The following is a 16,859-nucleotide window of genomic DNA, read 5'->3' as shown; positions in this document are numbered from 1 at the left end:
CCTCAGATGCTTCTGCTCCAAGCAAAAGCAAAAGCAATTCTTCTCTCTCCTCTCTCTTCGCTTGCCCTGTGTCGTCGCCATCGCGTGGCGCTCTGCGTACCACCGTGCTGCCCATCGCCAGATGGCTCGCCCCCTTGTGCCTCCACCATGTTGCGCCTCCCATAGGCATGACCAGCGTCGCCACTACGATGCACCTCACCTGCGGCCACGACTCACAAATCTACGCGGCCTTGCCTCTCTCCCTGTTCAAGCTCAACACACGAGCTGCGCGACTCACACAACGAGAGCTCCACTCTCTTTCTCTCTGTCTCTCTCTCTCCGACGTCGTGTTATCGCTATACAAAAACCACCTGCCTTTCTCCCTCGCTTGCACGTGCCTGCTCCACCCTTTTTCACTTCAAATGCATCAAGAGGATCTCCCGAGATACTCCTTTACCTAGCTGCTTCCGAAATTGGGGACGCCTACCTGCTCCACCCTTTTTCACTTCAAATGCATCAAGAGGATCTCCCGAGATACCCCTTTATCTAACTGTTTCCGAAATTGGGGACGCCTGTTGAAGATGATGAAACAGGAAACAGAAGGAAGACAGCAACTCAGAGTAGGAAGAAGATGGAGAAGGAGAAGACACAGAGCTTGTGTACAAGATCTCTGTAGTCTCTCTCTCTGTATTGGAATAATAATAGAGTATACAAACTCAGAGCTACAAAGCTTATATGAAACCCTAAGAGATAAGGTGTCCTTTCACACCGGATGTCCAGGGGGAAAAACCCAGTGGGAGAAAAGTGCCCCTGGTGAAGCGCGTATACACACTAACACTACTACATGTCTACAAATCCCCCCTGTAGTGATAGTGTGAATCCGTACAAGGTAGCAGATCATCATGTGTATGAGAGTAAGCCCAAAGCTTTTCGGAAAGCTTCAAACTTTCCTCGTGATAACGCCTTCGTAAATAGATCTGCAATGTTATCCTGTGTAGGACAATAAGTTAGTGTGATCTCCCCTGCATGTAGCCTTTCCCTGACATAGTGGTAGTGAACCTCTATGTGCTTTGTTCTTGCATGAAATACTGGATTCCTTGCAACTGCCATAGCACTCTGACTGTCAGTGAAAATGGTAGTGGGTGCCTGTTGACACTCACAAAGATCTGTCAATAACCTGCGTATCCATACACAATCAACTGTTGCCGTGAAAGCTGCCCTGTACTCAGCTTCACAAGTTGATGTAGCCACTGTGGGTTGCTTCTTGCTTAGCCAAGATATACATGCATTTCCCAAGAAAAAACAATTGCCACTTGTGGAATGTCGTGTGTCAAAATCACCAGCCCAATCGGAATCGTTGTAACCAAGAAGCTGCATAGAACTGTGCTTTCCATACATATCCCCCCTTGGAAAGAACATGGCAAGATTAGGGGTACCTGAAAGGTAACGAAGTATGCGCTTCACAGCCTGCCAATGATGCATACCTGGGCTGTGCATAAATCTGCTTGCTTGTGAAACCCCAAATTGAATTTCTGGACGAGTGTTGCCTGCCAAATATATCAAGCAACCAACCGCTGCTGCATAAGTATGTACATCAAAAGGTTCTCCAGCATCGTGCATGCTCAACTTTGATCCAGTTTCTACGGGTGTAGAGATTGGCTTACAATTTTGCATACCAAAATTGTCCAAAATTTTATGCAAATATTTTGCCTGCAACATGTATATGCCATCCTCTGATTGCACAAACTGAATACCCAAGTAATAATGTAGCAAACCAAGATCAGACATCTCAAAGGTTTTTCTCAAAGCATCTTTAAACGCTTCAATTTCATCTGCAGTATTGCCTGTAAGAAGCATATCATCCACATAAAGTGTTAGCATAATGAGAACTCCATCTCTCTTTTTGACATACAAAGTACTTTCTGTTGGACTATTCTGAAATCCCTGGCCAATCAAATAAGTATGTATCTTCTCATACCATGCTCTTGGAGCCTGTTTGAGACCATACAAAGCTTTACGCAATCTACATACCTTTTGCTCTTGACCTTTTACAACAAAACCACTTGGTTGACTTACATAAACTTCTTCCTGCAAATCACCATTCAAAAAAGCAGTTTTGATATCCAACTGATGCACTTTCCAACCATGATGAGCAGCAATTGCAACTAGTGATCTAACTGTGGACGCACGAGAAGTAAGAGCAAAGGTTTCATCATAATCTATGCCTTTCTGTTGCGCATAGCCTTTTGCTACAAGCCTTGCTTTGTGCCTGTCAACAGTACCATCTTGTTTCCTTTTTACCCTAAAAACCCACTTTGTACCAATAGGCTTTTTACCTGTAGGCAAGTCCACTAGATCCCATGTATGATTCTTATGAATAGAATCAATTTCTTGCTCCATAGCATCTTTCCACTGAACACACTCTAAAGCTTGTTCAAATGAATCAGGCTCATCTGCATCACAAAGAGTGCTAAAGCAAGCCAAATCTACTTGCTCTCTGCCAAAAGTAGTACCAGCACGTGTTTTTCATGGCAACGGTGCATCCAACTTGCTATCCTGCAAAGTTTTCTGAACCCATTTAGGCAAGGTTCTTTCTTCCTTGAGAACTTCTTGCTCTTCACGCACAATTTCCTCTACATCATGAGGTGTCACATGCTGATCAAAAGATTGATCAAGATTATCAACCTGTTGTGATTCTTGATTCTCCACAAAAGAAGGAAGCAAACCTTCAAATACATCATGTGTCTGCATATGAGGTACATCAAAAGCAACCATAGGTTGAGTAGTAGTTTCTGCAAAAATTACATCACGACTTTCAAAAATCTTGTTTGTAGCAGGATTGTAAAGTCTATAACCTTTACTTCCACTACTGTACCCCACAAATATACATTTGATTGCCTTATCATCAAGCTTCCCACGTAACTACTGAGGGATGTGAGCATAAGCAAGACAACCAAAAACACGAAGATAACTGACTGAAGGTTTTTTTTCATACCAAGCTTCATATGCAGTAATGGTCTTCAAGGCACGAGTAGGACACTTGTTCAAAACATGTGTTGCACAAGCAACTGCCTCCATCCATAGCTTATGAGGCAAACTCTTAGCCTTGAGCATACATCTAGCCGTCTCCATTAAAGACCTGTTCTTCCTTTCTGCAACACCATTCTGTTGTGGTGTGTATGGCATAGTGCATTGGTGTTTAATGCCTTTCTTTCCCAAAAAATCCTTAAATGCACCTGACATGTATTCACCTCCTCGATCAGTACGAAGAGTCTGTACTTTGCAACCTGTTTCGTTTTCAACCCTGGTGACATAATGTTGAAAAACTGCAAACACATCTGACTTTGCTTTGAGTGGATACACCCAACAAAACCTGGAAAAGTCATCAATGAAGGTCACAAAATAAAGGCTGTTTCCTATAGATGGCGTCCTCATAGGACCACATACATCATTGTGTACAAGCTGCAACTTTCGTGTCGTTCTAACTGAACCATCCTGCAAAAATGCAAATCTGTGCATCTTTCCAAGAACGCAACCTTCACATACATGTCTTGGTGGCATCTCCAATAAAGACAAATGATGCACCATATTATGACGTTGTAAAGTCATCAAAGTGCCATAACCAACATGCCCAAATCTAGCATGCCACAACTCAGCATCCTGCATGGCCTGAGTCTTTGTTTCTGCAATACATACCTGAATCTGCTTTTCATAACGATCTAGCACAAATAGTCCATTGTCCAGCGTACCTGTAGTGATAAGAGAATAACCATTCTCTCGATCTCGTACAACACATCTGTCATCCTCAAAAATGACCCGAAGACCATTTTTTGCAAGAGAGGATACAAACAACAAATTCTTCTTGATCCCTGGAACATATACGACATCTGGCAAGCATAAATCTGAACCATCTGAAATGGTAATCAAAATCTTACCAACGCCTTTGATTGGATAAGAAGCATTATTTGCACATGTCACCTTCTTTCCTGCTGGAGCTGCATCCAATGAACAAAACAAATCCTTCCTTGAAGTAATATGCCTGGATGCACCACTATCAAAGTACCAAATCATTTGTGTCTTGTCAACACTGTAAGCAGAAAAATCTGAACATACTACAAAAGCATAAGAATCCTGCACAAAGTTTGCAGACTCTTCTTTAGCTGTAGAAGAATCACCAGAAGCTGAAACAACCAAACTTGACTCTTTCTTCTTTTCTTTAGCAATTCGCTTTTTACACTCACTAATGTAGTGACCAGGTTTCTTGCAGTAGTGACATTTACTTTTCTTCTTGGACTTGTCGGAATCACCTTTAGACTTCTCTGAAGACTGTCCGGCACCAGACATGGAGTGATGAGCACTCTCTTTACCGTTGTTTTTGTTCTGTACAACAAGAGCATGATCCATACCATCCACCTGTAAAGACTTGTTCTTACGTGATTGATCCTCCTGCAATAGCAAAGCCACTAACTCTTCAAAATGAAGAGGGTCAGGATTAGCTCGCAAAGACAGAGTCAAAGAAGTCTGAAAAGTCAAATAAGATGGTGGTAGTGAATTGAGTGTTTTGGAAACCAAGTCCTTCTCTCGAATCACTTCATCAATGCTAAGCAATTGCTCTTTAAGATCCCTGATTTTTGTAAGATGCTCAACAATATCATCACCTTCGTCCATCTGTATTTTGTCAAGTTGTTTCTTCAAAAACTCTATTCTGGCAGCGTTTCTTCCTCCAAACATAGCTTGCAGAGTGTTCCAAGCATCCTCAGAAGTTTTGCAAGATCTGATATGTGGTGTGATTCTCCTCTTTATGGTTAAGGCAATCACAGCCATAGCCTGTGCATCTTTAGTATCCCATCTCTTTTGCTCTGGAGTGACTTGTGAGGGTCCTGCACCAACAGCTGCACCACGACCAGGCGTGGCAGGTGCAATGCTAACTGGACGAACTTCATCTCCAGATACATAATCCCACAATCCTTTACCAACCAAAACATTTTTGGTCATAAAAGACCAAAGAGAATAGTTGGTACCATCCAATTTGTCTTCGGATGTAAACGCACCAAAAATCTCTTTCTCCGTAGATTGAGCCATACTGTAGATGTACACAAGAGAGCAAAAGAACCTCCAAGAGACTCACAAATCTCCTCTCCAATCCAAGAAAAACTCTACACAAAATCTCAGCACAAAGCTAAGACAAGCTGCTTCCCAAAAGAACTGTTTACCTGAAGAAAATCTGTCAAAAAGCACACCCTCTTGATCTAAATGCCTCCGAAAAGTAACTTCTGCTACGCTGCTCAGAACAAAATTCTGAGGGCTCGAACGGCTTCGAAAGGGGGGTAAAACCCCAGGTCTCCTATTCAGAATGCTCCCGGAACGTGGAGGATGCTCCCACGAGCAAATTTTCCGAAAACTGCCTGAAAACTGCGATTGCGCGCGCGGACGCGAAAACGCAAGTAGAGGCTCTGGAAATCACCTCGCTCTGATACCAATTGTTGAAGATGATGAAACAGGAAATAGAAGGAAGACGCAACTCAGAGTAGGAAGAAGATGGAGAAGGAGAAGACACAGAGCTTGTGTACAAGATCTCTGTAGTCTCTCTCTCTGTATTGGAATAATAATAGAGTATACAAACTCAAAGCTACAAAGCTTATATGAAACCCTAAGAGATAAGGTGTCCTTTCACACCGGATGTCCAGGGGGAAAAACCCAGTGGGAGAAAAGTGCCCCTGGTGAAGCGCGTATACACACTAACACTACTACATGTCTACAACGCCTACTAGCATGATTACAACATTAGTCGCCTCATGGCAAGTGAAAACGATGTGCTATTGTTCAGCGATTTACATTCTATAATTGTTGATGGGAAGCTTAGAGCCGATTTTACTAAATTCGGAACCCTCAAGTTTATATGCACATAAAGGAATCACCATTGTTTAATCTTGTGCATCGATCTTTGAAAACTAATTTCAAGATCTCGAGATAAGTTTGAGTCGCAAAATTTGTGCCTTTTGACTATAACCTCATGGCCTTGCATTCATTACAAGAAACACACATTTGTCTACTAGTTAGGCATCTGTCTCCCACACCACCTGCGAGGGTTAAAATCCAGACCATAAAGGGGTGCATCTCCCAAGATTATTTTTTTCCCTCCCAACACGACATCTCGAGATAGTTTTTATAAGACGACGGCCATGGTCACGCGATGCTCCCCCCGTTTATGAGGATCCTGGATCCATCCATCCCACCTCATGGCAAGTAAACCTACTGATTGGCCACATGAAAATGACCGATATTACATTATTCTTTACAAGAACAATCCACTTCCGAAGATGCTCACACCTTTTCACTTAAGTTAATTTACATCAGCATCAATATGAAGTAGTTACCAATTCTAAAGATGTTCACACCATTCTGCTATTGTAAAGTTAATTTACAATACCTATAATATTATAATGGGGGAAGGGATTCCGGTCCCCTCCCCCGGACACATGTCAACACAAGGTCGATCAGGCGAGTCTCAGGCCAATGTGCACGATGCGACACAATGTACAGGTGACACTGAAGAGCAGTCACGACTCACGTGATACGAGCGAGAGAGAGAGAGAGAGAGTGCGAGTGGGAGAAAGAGAGAGAGATGAGTTCCAACTTCCAACTTCCACCTCTGATACGCCCGCATATCCTCGACAGGCAAAAGCACAGTCCAGAATCCAGAAGGGCTGCTTTCTCTCTCTCTCTCTCCCCCATTCCACACCCCCTTCTTGCTACTGAGCTCCTTCCCTTGCTTGCTCGCAGGTGGACTACCTTAGAAGGCCAACACGTTGCAGATATCGTCCTCTTTGATGGAGGTAGAGAGGCAGCCAATGTTATTGATGTTGAGGGCACGCAGTACAAAGTCACCATACATGGAATTCGGATTCCATTTTAGTTGCATCAAAGGGCTAGGGTTTGAGACAACCTTCACGCAGACTATGCGACATTGCTGTCATTCCGAGGTGATGCAAGTCTATATGGAAATAATTTTGGAAAGTTGTTCACTCTACTGAAGCTCACAGGCAACTCCAGTGCATATTGAGAGCCACCGACTGCTTTGCACATGAAAAGCACTACAAGAGGTACCTCACATTAGCGACGTTCGCAGTGCGATGCTCAAAAGTGAAAATCCACGGCGTCGCTATCAGTGTCACTATTTTCTTTGTTGCATAGAGACGCCGACACGTGTAAAAAATAAACCGAGAGCTCCAAAAACTCATATCTCATATCTGAGTTTCGGAGCTCAAGCGAAAGAGGTAAACCCGCGCTCTCCCTCTCTCTCTCTCTTTCTTCCACACACACACACACACACACACAGATACACACGAGGAGAGGAAGGAGAGCCAGGTATGCTCCTTCCCTCTCCTCTCTCTCATGTTCCCTTCCCCTCTTTCTCTCTCTCTCTCTCTCTCTCCCCCCCCCCCCCTCTCTCTCTCTCTCTCACACACACACACACATTGTGTCTTTGAAAGAGAGAGAGAGAGAGAGAGAGAGAGAGAGAGAGAGAGAGAGAGAGAGAGTCACACATGCATAAACAAAAACTGCATACACACAGACACATGCATAAACAAAGAATGCACACACACACACACATTAAGAGAGAGAGAGAGAGTACACACATGCATAAACAAAAAACACATACACATATACACATGCATAAACAAAGAATGCATACACACACATTGAGAGAGGAAAAGAAAGAGAGAGAGAGAGAGAGAGAGAGAGAGAGAGGAGAAAACAAAGAGAAAGAGAAAGAGGGCGAGAGAGAGAGAGAGAGAGAGAGAGAGAGAGAGAGATAAAAAGTAGAAAAATATGAAATGAAATGTTAAATTAAGATTTAGTGCTAGGTTAGATTTAAAATTACATTTAATTAAGATTAGGTTAGATTAAGATCTAAGATTACGTTAGATTATATTTAAAATTTATGCTTAATTTAAAATTAGGTTAGACTTAAGATTAGGTTAAGATTTAGATTACATTTAAATTTATATTTATGTTGAGCTTAAGATTAGGTTAGATTTAAAATTAGGGCTAGATTTAAGATTAGCTAAGTTAGATTTAAGTTAGATTACATTTAGATTTAGGATTTAAGATTGGATTAGATTTAGGTTTATGTTGAGTTTAAGATTAGATTAGATCTAGATTTATGTTTGATTTAAAATAAATTAGATTTAGGTTAGAAATTAGAGCATGTCAATGAAGGCTTTGCCCAAACAACAAACACTAGTTACACAACAATATGCATATTCCCATTAGAATCTAACATCTATTAACTCACCCAGTAACTATGTTCAATTAGCTCAGAATCACCATATGTTTAATTAGGTTAGATTTAGGATAAGATTTTGGATTTAGTTTTTATATTAAAGTCTACCTTCGGGATTACGGAAAAAAGATAGAGTTAGGCGAATGATGATCCCTCTCTTCCTCTCGATGGATGCGACCTTAAGTTGGAAAGCTTTCAACGGCATGATACTCAAATTGGAGGCCAACATGTAATGTGCTAAGTAATCCCTCGAATAAAGATCTGTTGTGAAGAGATGTTAAGATGCTGTTGTCAGGAGTTTTTTGGAGCAAGGGATTGTGCATATGTACATACACATGCATGGTGCATCAAATAAGGAATTGCCCATTTTGCAGAGCCAGGTGGTTACGTGGGGCCCACATGTGTACAGGTAGGACAGCATGTACATAGTGCATCGATTTTCACTATCACCAGTACCAGTATGTTTTTTCTACAATAATGAGGATTTTATAGCGTGTAAAACTTCTCTAGGAAGCTATCCGCGGGCCGACGACGTGAGGTCAGCAGGTGCGTCAGATGGCATCTACTGGCGTCAGGAGGGCGAACGAGGTCAATATTTGCACGCGGATGAGGACGGACACAACGTGGGTGTTTTCTTGTGAGAGTTATGCAGAAAGGTCATCATTAGGACCACTTTTTGGGGCCACTTCACGTGGTGGCGAGATGCATTATTGGAAAAAAGCTGAGTGCCAGGTGTGGGATGATGCAAAAAGGTGACAACTATGCACTGCGAGGTCAGTTTTTGGCCTGTTCGGGGTCCGTTTGAGGTCATCTAAAAGGCCAAGGGTGCCCAACTAATAAAACTAAGTGTGGGAACTGAAAAAACTGAGAGAAGACCAGAAAAAACGTGGAGAAGAGAGGAGGAACAGCCGCAGGTGTGTTTTTGCTCATTTTGGAGCCTGTTTTGGCCGTAAACTGCTCATCCGAGGTCGGATTTGAGCACTTTGACATTGTAGACTAGGGTTTTGGGCCGTTACGGATGCGATGGCGCTGTCCATTTTGCCAAATTCCTCACTCTTTTCCTGCTGTTTTTCTGTGTAAGTTTCTCCTATGAGCGAAGTTTCTGCTCTAGTTTGTGATTGTCTCTGGCTTATTTTACCTATATTGTGTGAGCTATTTGCCCCATTGGTGTTGGCCCAAGCTCAATTGTATCTAAACATCAGAAATTCTCCTCTTTTGAGCTGAGTTTTTTTGGGTGTGTGTGTGTGTGTGTGTGTGTGTGTCTCTGTGTGGAGTGGGCAAGTGGATAATCTCTCTCCTCTCACTCCATAGGTGTGTTTCCTGTCTCGGCCAGGTGTGTTGTGTAAGCCGAGTGGTGCCCCCTAGTGTGTGTGTGTATCTTCCCAAGAGTGTGTGTCGGGTCGTTATAGAGGCGCTGTGTGTGTTTTCATCCCGCTCACATTCTTTTGGTGCCCCCACTGAGGATCTTCTTTGAGTACCTTCTGCTTCGAGCTTCAAGCTTCGAGCTTCGGGATTACAGGTTGCAGGTTGCAGGTTACAGATTACAGGTTACAGGTTACAGGGACAGGTACATGTATAGGTGATTCACATAGGTACAGGTAGCTGGAGTTCAGTGTTACACTGACAGTGGGAGTCAGTTGCAGTTGCCGTGGGTATGCATCACTTGGTGCCTGTTTGAGTGCATTGTCTGCTGGATTGTACGTTACTTGTGGAAACTGCCATTGTACGCATTTGTGGAGCCATACTTGGTTGTATTTGGTAGTCCCAGCCATTTCTGAGACTTGGTCTGGAAGATAGTCATTTCTGAGACTTGACTATACGCGATTTGCATTAGCCTTCGTGTGAGGGTCAATAGCGTGAGGTTTTTATTGAGCTGGGGGATTCTCAAATGTGGAGATCCTTTCGGTGATACAGGTAGTTGGAGCACCCTTTTTGTGACCTCGCCATAGGCTATGTACTAGTGAGTCGTACTTGATGCTCGGGTTCTATTGTTGACAGTTTATGCATACATAGACAGTCTATATTTTGGGTTCCTACTGTTCTACTTCTGGGGAAACTCTGTCGAAATTTTCCCAAGTTATGATGGCTAGTTTTTTGGTATTTTGAGCCATTTATGCTGTTATGCTGCTGAAATTTTGGCAAAATCAGAGGTTGAGTCAGGTGTGCCTTCTTGGGAGCTTCATGGTTGGCTTTAATGGATGATCAAAATGGCCCTCAGTTCACTCCTTTTTATTTAACTCAAAGAATTTAGATTAATGTTCATGTGTCCAGGAAGATCTTTTTCCAGCAGTGCATAGTCTTTATGTTTGGACCAAGAAGATTGAGAGAGATCCTGGAATTTCCTTTGCCTATTGTCATTCCGATGATCAACTATGAAAACTCATTTGATGTGCATGTGTTTGTCCTTATCTAAAGTTGAGCTCCATTGAAGTTTTGGGGATTGGGTAGTCAAAAGTTTTGGGTTCTTGCACGTGTGTTCGAAGGGGTTCTCAAAGCATCATAATTTGGGTAGCCATGGCTTTCTCTTATCCCAAGTTTCATGGAAGAAGTGATGAAGATGTGGAAGAATTTCTGGAAAAGATGGAGGTTGCCTGCATTAGCAACCAGATTCATGACCCTGCGCAGATGTTATGCCTTCTCCAACTTTGTTTGAAGAGTGATGCACAAGTTTGGTCTAAAGCATTTGAAGAGGAGTTGCGTGTGGTTGATCCACCTATAAGATTGAGTTGGGACAATCTACGACATGGGTTGGAAGTGGAGTTTGTGAAGATAGAAGATCCTGACAAAGTGTGGCAAGAAGTACAGGCTTTGGTGCAAAAGGAAGGTGAGCCAGTAGATGCGTACATACGTAAGTTTTCATTGGCATGGGAGCGAATGTGCAAGGCTTTAGCACCACAGGTACCCCCGCCTGACATGATGAAGAAGGACAGGTTCTTAGCTGGTCTTTGGGAGAATATACGTTGGAGAGTGGAGCTAAAGAAGCCTAGGACATATGAAGATGCACTAGAGGTAGCAAGGAACAAAGAGTGGAAGCTGAGGAAAATGAGCCAGTTAGGGGTGGAGTCTTTGCCCATGAGGTCTCAATTTCAGCCTATAGAGTCTTTACAAGGGCGCATGTCAGGGGTTCATCATGAACCAGTAGTTCCTGTTACTACTCAGGTTATGCCATCAGTGGTCACTACAGCAGTGCAAGATGATGGGCTAAGGCAAGACATGAGGCAAATGGTAGATTTGATGAAGAATCTCAGCCTAAACATGCTAGGTCAAGTTGGAAATAATCGAGGTCGAGGGAGGTTTGCAAATCAGCAAGGAGGTGAAGAAAGGCCTAGGAATGGTGTTGGACAAAGCAATGGTAGGTTTTGGAGGCAAACGCCCAAATGTTATAATTGTGGAGAGTTGGGTCACATCAGTCCGCAATGTGATAAGCCACCAAGGATGGGGGGAGACATGTATCCATTGCCAAGACAGGTGCTAACTAGGTCAAATGATTATGGCATCAAAATTAAAGGCGACGAAGGAACCAGTGGACTGACCCAGGAGGAAAAGGGAAAGACAAAAGTGCTAAGTGTAGTCACCTTGGAGAAGGCATCAAAGCTAGAGGATACATTAGTGATGCCTATTGGGAAGAGGACCACAGAGGAAAAGGAAGGAAGAAGTGCCCCAGGTCCTAGTAAGAAGAAAGGAAAGAGCCATGAAGGCGAGGATGTCAAGGCCAAGAGGAAAAGGAGAGCTCATCAAAAGTTTCATGTTTCAGATTTTCCACTAGGGGATGGGAAATTAAGCTATGACTTGAAGGAGGATCTGACGAGCAGGAAGGCAGATGTTACTTTTGGGTAACTCATAGAAATGGTTCCTAAACTAAAGCGACAGTGGAAGAGGATGGTTAACCCAATGGAGAAAGAGCCAAAGAGAGGTTCAGTAAAGGTGTTGGCAATGGATGAGCTACCAGACATTTGTCCAATAGTAGATGTGTGGCATAAAAGGAAAAATTTGGGACAAGGTTATGTGGATGGCGGAGCCCAAATATGCGTCATAACACACTCATGCGTTGAGAAGATGGGTCTCACAGTGGCTGGGGTGTCAGGGTTTCAGATCAGATTGGCAAACCATCAAAAAGTAAAATGCTTGGGTGTTGTAAAGAGCTTAGAAGTGGAGGCATATGATGCAAAGGCAGTGGTTGATTTTCATGTGATGCCAGCAGGGTTGGGAGCATATCCTATTATACTGGGCAGACCATGGTTACGTGCAGTGGGAGCTGTTCAAGATTGGCGACATGGTACGATTAGCCTCTATGGAAAGACAGGTACCAAGAAGCTTTATAATATGGACACAAGGAAACGATCAGAGGAGATTTATGAAGATGAGGATGAGTCTAGTGATGAAGACTCTTCCACGGTGACAGATGAGGATAGTGATAGCACTACCAGCAGTGATGAGGATGCTGATGTTGCATTTCTTTTGATGGATAAAGAAATCCAGGAGTGTGGTTTAGTCGCATTTGTGAATGAAGTTGCGGATGAAAGCGAAGGGCCTTATGAAGTGATTGAAGGGCTGATGCAAACCAAGGTTGAGTTGTCAAAGAAGCAGGAATTGATGACACAAATGATCAGTGGAGACCTCTCAGCTATGGAGAAGGAGATAAATTTGCACATGCAGGTTGATGCCAAAGTAATTGATGGTTTTCTTGATGCAAGGTTGTTATATAGAATCTCTACATGTTTTCCTTGGGAACTAGGTGGAAGCTTGATTAAGTTTTTGATGCAAGGAATGCAAAGTGTTTTTGTGTGGGATCCAGGTGGAATGAGCATCTACTAGTGTTGTTGCTGCTGAGCATGAATGCTCTAGCAGGCTAGGGGGTGGGCAAATTATGTCAGGAGTTTTTTGGAGCAAGGGATTGTGCATATGTACATACACATGCATGGTGCATCAAATAAGGAATTGCCCATTTTGCAGAGCCAGGTGGTTACGTGGGGCCCACATGTGTACAGGTAGGACAGCATGTACATAGTGCATCGATTTTCACTATCACCAGTACCAGTATGTTTTTTCTACAATAATGAGGAGTTTATAGCGTGTAAAACTTCTCGAGGAAGCTATCCGCGGGCCGACGACGTGAGGTCAGCAGGTGCGTTAGATGGCATCTAGTGGCGTCAGGAGGGCGAACGAGGTCAATATTTGCACGCGGATGAGGACGGACACAACGTGGGTGTTTTCTTGTGAGATTTATGCAGAAAGGTCATCATTAGGACCACTTTTTGGGGCCACTTCACGTGGTGGCGAGATGCATTATTGGAAAAAAGCTGAGTGCCAGGTGTGCGGATGATGCAAAAAGGTGACAACTATGCACTGCGAGGTCAGTTTTTGGCCTGTTCGGGGTCCGTTTGAGGTCATCTAAAAGGCCAAGGGTGCCCAACTAATAAAGCTAAGTGTGGGAACTGAAAAAACTGAGAGAAGACCAGAAAAAACGTGGAAGAGAGGAGAAACAGCCGTAGGTGTGTTTTTGCTCATTTTGGAGCCTGTTTTGGCCGTAAACTGCGCATCCGAGGTCGGATTTGAGCACTATGACATTGTAAACTGGAGTTTTGGGCCGTTACGGACGCGATGGCGCTGTCCATTTTGCCAAATTCCTCACTCTTTTCCTGCTGTTTTTCTGTGTAAGTTTCTCCTATGAGCGAAGTTTCTGCTCTAGTTTGTGATTGTCTCTGGCTTATTTTACCTATATTGTGTGAGCTATTTGCCCCATTGGTGTTGGCCCAAGCTCAATTGTATCTAAACATCAGAAATTCTTCTCTTTTGAGCTGAGTTTTTTTGGGTGGGTGGGTGTGTGTGTGTGTGTCTCTGTGTGGAGTGGGCAAGTGGATAATTTCTCTCCTCTCACTCCATAGGTGTGTTTCCTGTCTCGGCTAGGTGTGTTGTGTAAGCCGAGTGGTGCCCCCTAGTGTGTGTGTGTATCTTCCCAAGAGTGTGTGTCGGGTCGTTATAGAGGTGCTGTGTGTGTTTTCATCCCGCTCACACTGTGAATTGCTACAGCTAGAGAAGAGGCAAAGGGGTTTTGTCCACTACCACTATCATGTAGACGTGGGTGTGTAGATTCCTCGTGCCCATAAGTATAGGCATTGACCTATAAGACGAGATTATAACACGGTGGTTCTGATCTCCGTGCACCTCTAGACTGAGGTGTGCGGGGATCGGACATGATTAGAGAATGTGAGGTTGTTTATAATATGAACAAAGAGAGAGAGAGAGAGAGAGAGAGAGAGAGAGAGAGAGAGAGAGAGAGAGAGAGATAAGATGGAGCATGCCAATAGAAGATTAAATTTATGTCCAAGTTGTAAGGTTTTTACATTCATTATGAGTAGTAACAAGGATATGGGACCATCCAACCGAAACACCTATCTCTCAACAAGGATATTCTTATGTCCTTGTAATCAATGCAAGTATGCAGTGCGACGGACAAGACGCATTTCATTGTAGCACGTTTGCGAATTTGTCAAGTTTAATCCATCTATTATAGATCGAGTTGTTGCCAATTTTAACTCTTCGGACTGACGTTGGTCAAGAGACAGCAATCTTGCAACCCAATAGACGTGTTCGTAGGCGCTTTGGTCAAGAAGCATACATGAGGCCACAATATGTAGCCTCTAATGGCTCAGAGGATGATCATGCAGACCACATTCCCAACTAGGCAATGTTTGAGCACGAGATCAATGAAATGATCGAGACGATCATGGATTCAAAAAGGCTTATCTATGATGATGTGAAAAGTGAAGCAGATACGCCATTGTATGATGGAGCACGTATGTCTAGATTGAAGGCACTCCTGGTTCTTCTCAACATGCAGGCAAAGTCTAGATGGAGTAACACTAGCATCACAACGTTTTTTGAGTGATCTATTACAATGTAATTACTTCAATAAAAAACTCTAGATGTGAAATGATTTGATAGATTACTTACACAAGTGTACCACATTTTTTTCACTATGTAGATTGCTCAAAGAGCACGTATTGCCAACTGATAATCTGATGCCAGATTTCAAAGGAAGCAAGAAAGATCTTGCAAAACTTGGAGATGGATTACAATTCGATTCACGCTTGTCCTAACAATTGCATTCTTTTCAGAGGGGAATACATAGACATGGATAAGTGTCGAAATGTGATTCCGAGATATATTGAGTAGATCTCCATGGAACAAAAATTCCACAAAAGGTTTTGCGATCTTTTCCTCTGCTTCCTCGTATCAAGAATTTCTTTGAGCGTAAGTCCATGGCCGCCCTAGCATCATGGTACAAGGACAATAGATCTTTGGATGGTTTGCTATGGATTCCTACAGATTGCGCAGCCTAGAAACCTATAGACGATACATGGCCGGTTTTTGCCAGGGAAGCTTGAATTTGCTTATAAGTTTGAACATGGATGGCATAAATCCATTTGGTTAGAGATCAACATCTTATAGTGTATGGCCATTTTTATCGTCAACTACAACATTCCCCGGTGGTTGACTACCAAGAAGGGGAACCTATGGCTAAGCTTGATTGTCCCGGGGTGGTATAAAGTGAAGAATATGGATGTGATCTTTATCCACTATTGGAAGAGCTACAAAAATTGTGAATTGGCATAGAAGTGGTGGATATGAGCCGACACAGAGGCCGACGAAATGCTTTGATAAGATGAATTCTAATGTGGACCATGCATGACTATCCCGGACTAACATAATGCTTAGGTGATTTACACTCAAACTCAAACACTGTAAATCTTGGTTTTTCTCAAGATTATCTATTGTCATGTGTATAGATGCAGGGCTTCAAACAAGCAGATAGAGAGCATGTGTCACATGTGGACCTAAACTTAATGCACGTTGGGCACCCTCATTGAAGAAGAAAATCTACAAAGGTCATCAAGTGTATCTTCCAGAGAATCATGTGTTACGCGACGGCTTTGTGGAAAGAGAGCCAACGAGGATGTCTGCCACAATCACGGTTAGAGCAGAAGGAGATGTGTGATGACGGTTTTTCCCCAGGGATGAAGAGAATCTCTCTATGGTACGAGTTACCATATTGGCCCAAACTCATGATCAATCACTTGCTCGATTCAATGCACATATTCAAGAATGTTGGTAATTTGTTGTGGGACCATCTGGCTGGAAAGAAAGATACTTTGGGAGCCACGACTGACCTTAGAAATGTGGATTGTATGGAGCAATATTGGCCGCAGACAGCATCCGATGGATCGATAAAACTCCCTAAAGCGCCATGGATTTTTACAGGAGCCCAAGAACGCAAAGTAAAAGAGACCATTTAATATGTGCGGACCCCAGTGGCATAATGCACTTGCTCCGAATGTGTTTCATTAAAGAAGGAAAGCTTACCGGTTTGAAGTCACACGATTGCCATAAAATGTGTCAGGCATGTTTGAAGTGGAATATATCATAGTGGGAATTGTGTAGTAAATTTGTGTGTGGACTTTAATATCATTGCTAGATGTGTTTTGCAGTTTATTTTACCGGTGGTCATTGAGGGATGTTTGTCTCCTGACGTCGATCCGTAACACAATCCACATACTTGCGAAGTTGGTGCAATGGATCGCACAAAAGGATA

This window comes from Adiantum capillus-veneris, chromosome 9 (assembly GCF_014529385.1).
Source record: "Adiantum capillus-veneris isolate H3 chromosome 9, ASM1452938v2, whole genome shotgun sequence".
NCBI lineage: Eukaryota > Viridiplantae > Streptophyta > Polypodiopsida > Polypodiales > Pteridaceae > Adiantum > Adiantum capillus-veneris.
Note: the sequence above shows the minus strand (reverse complement) of the source record.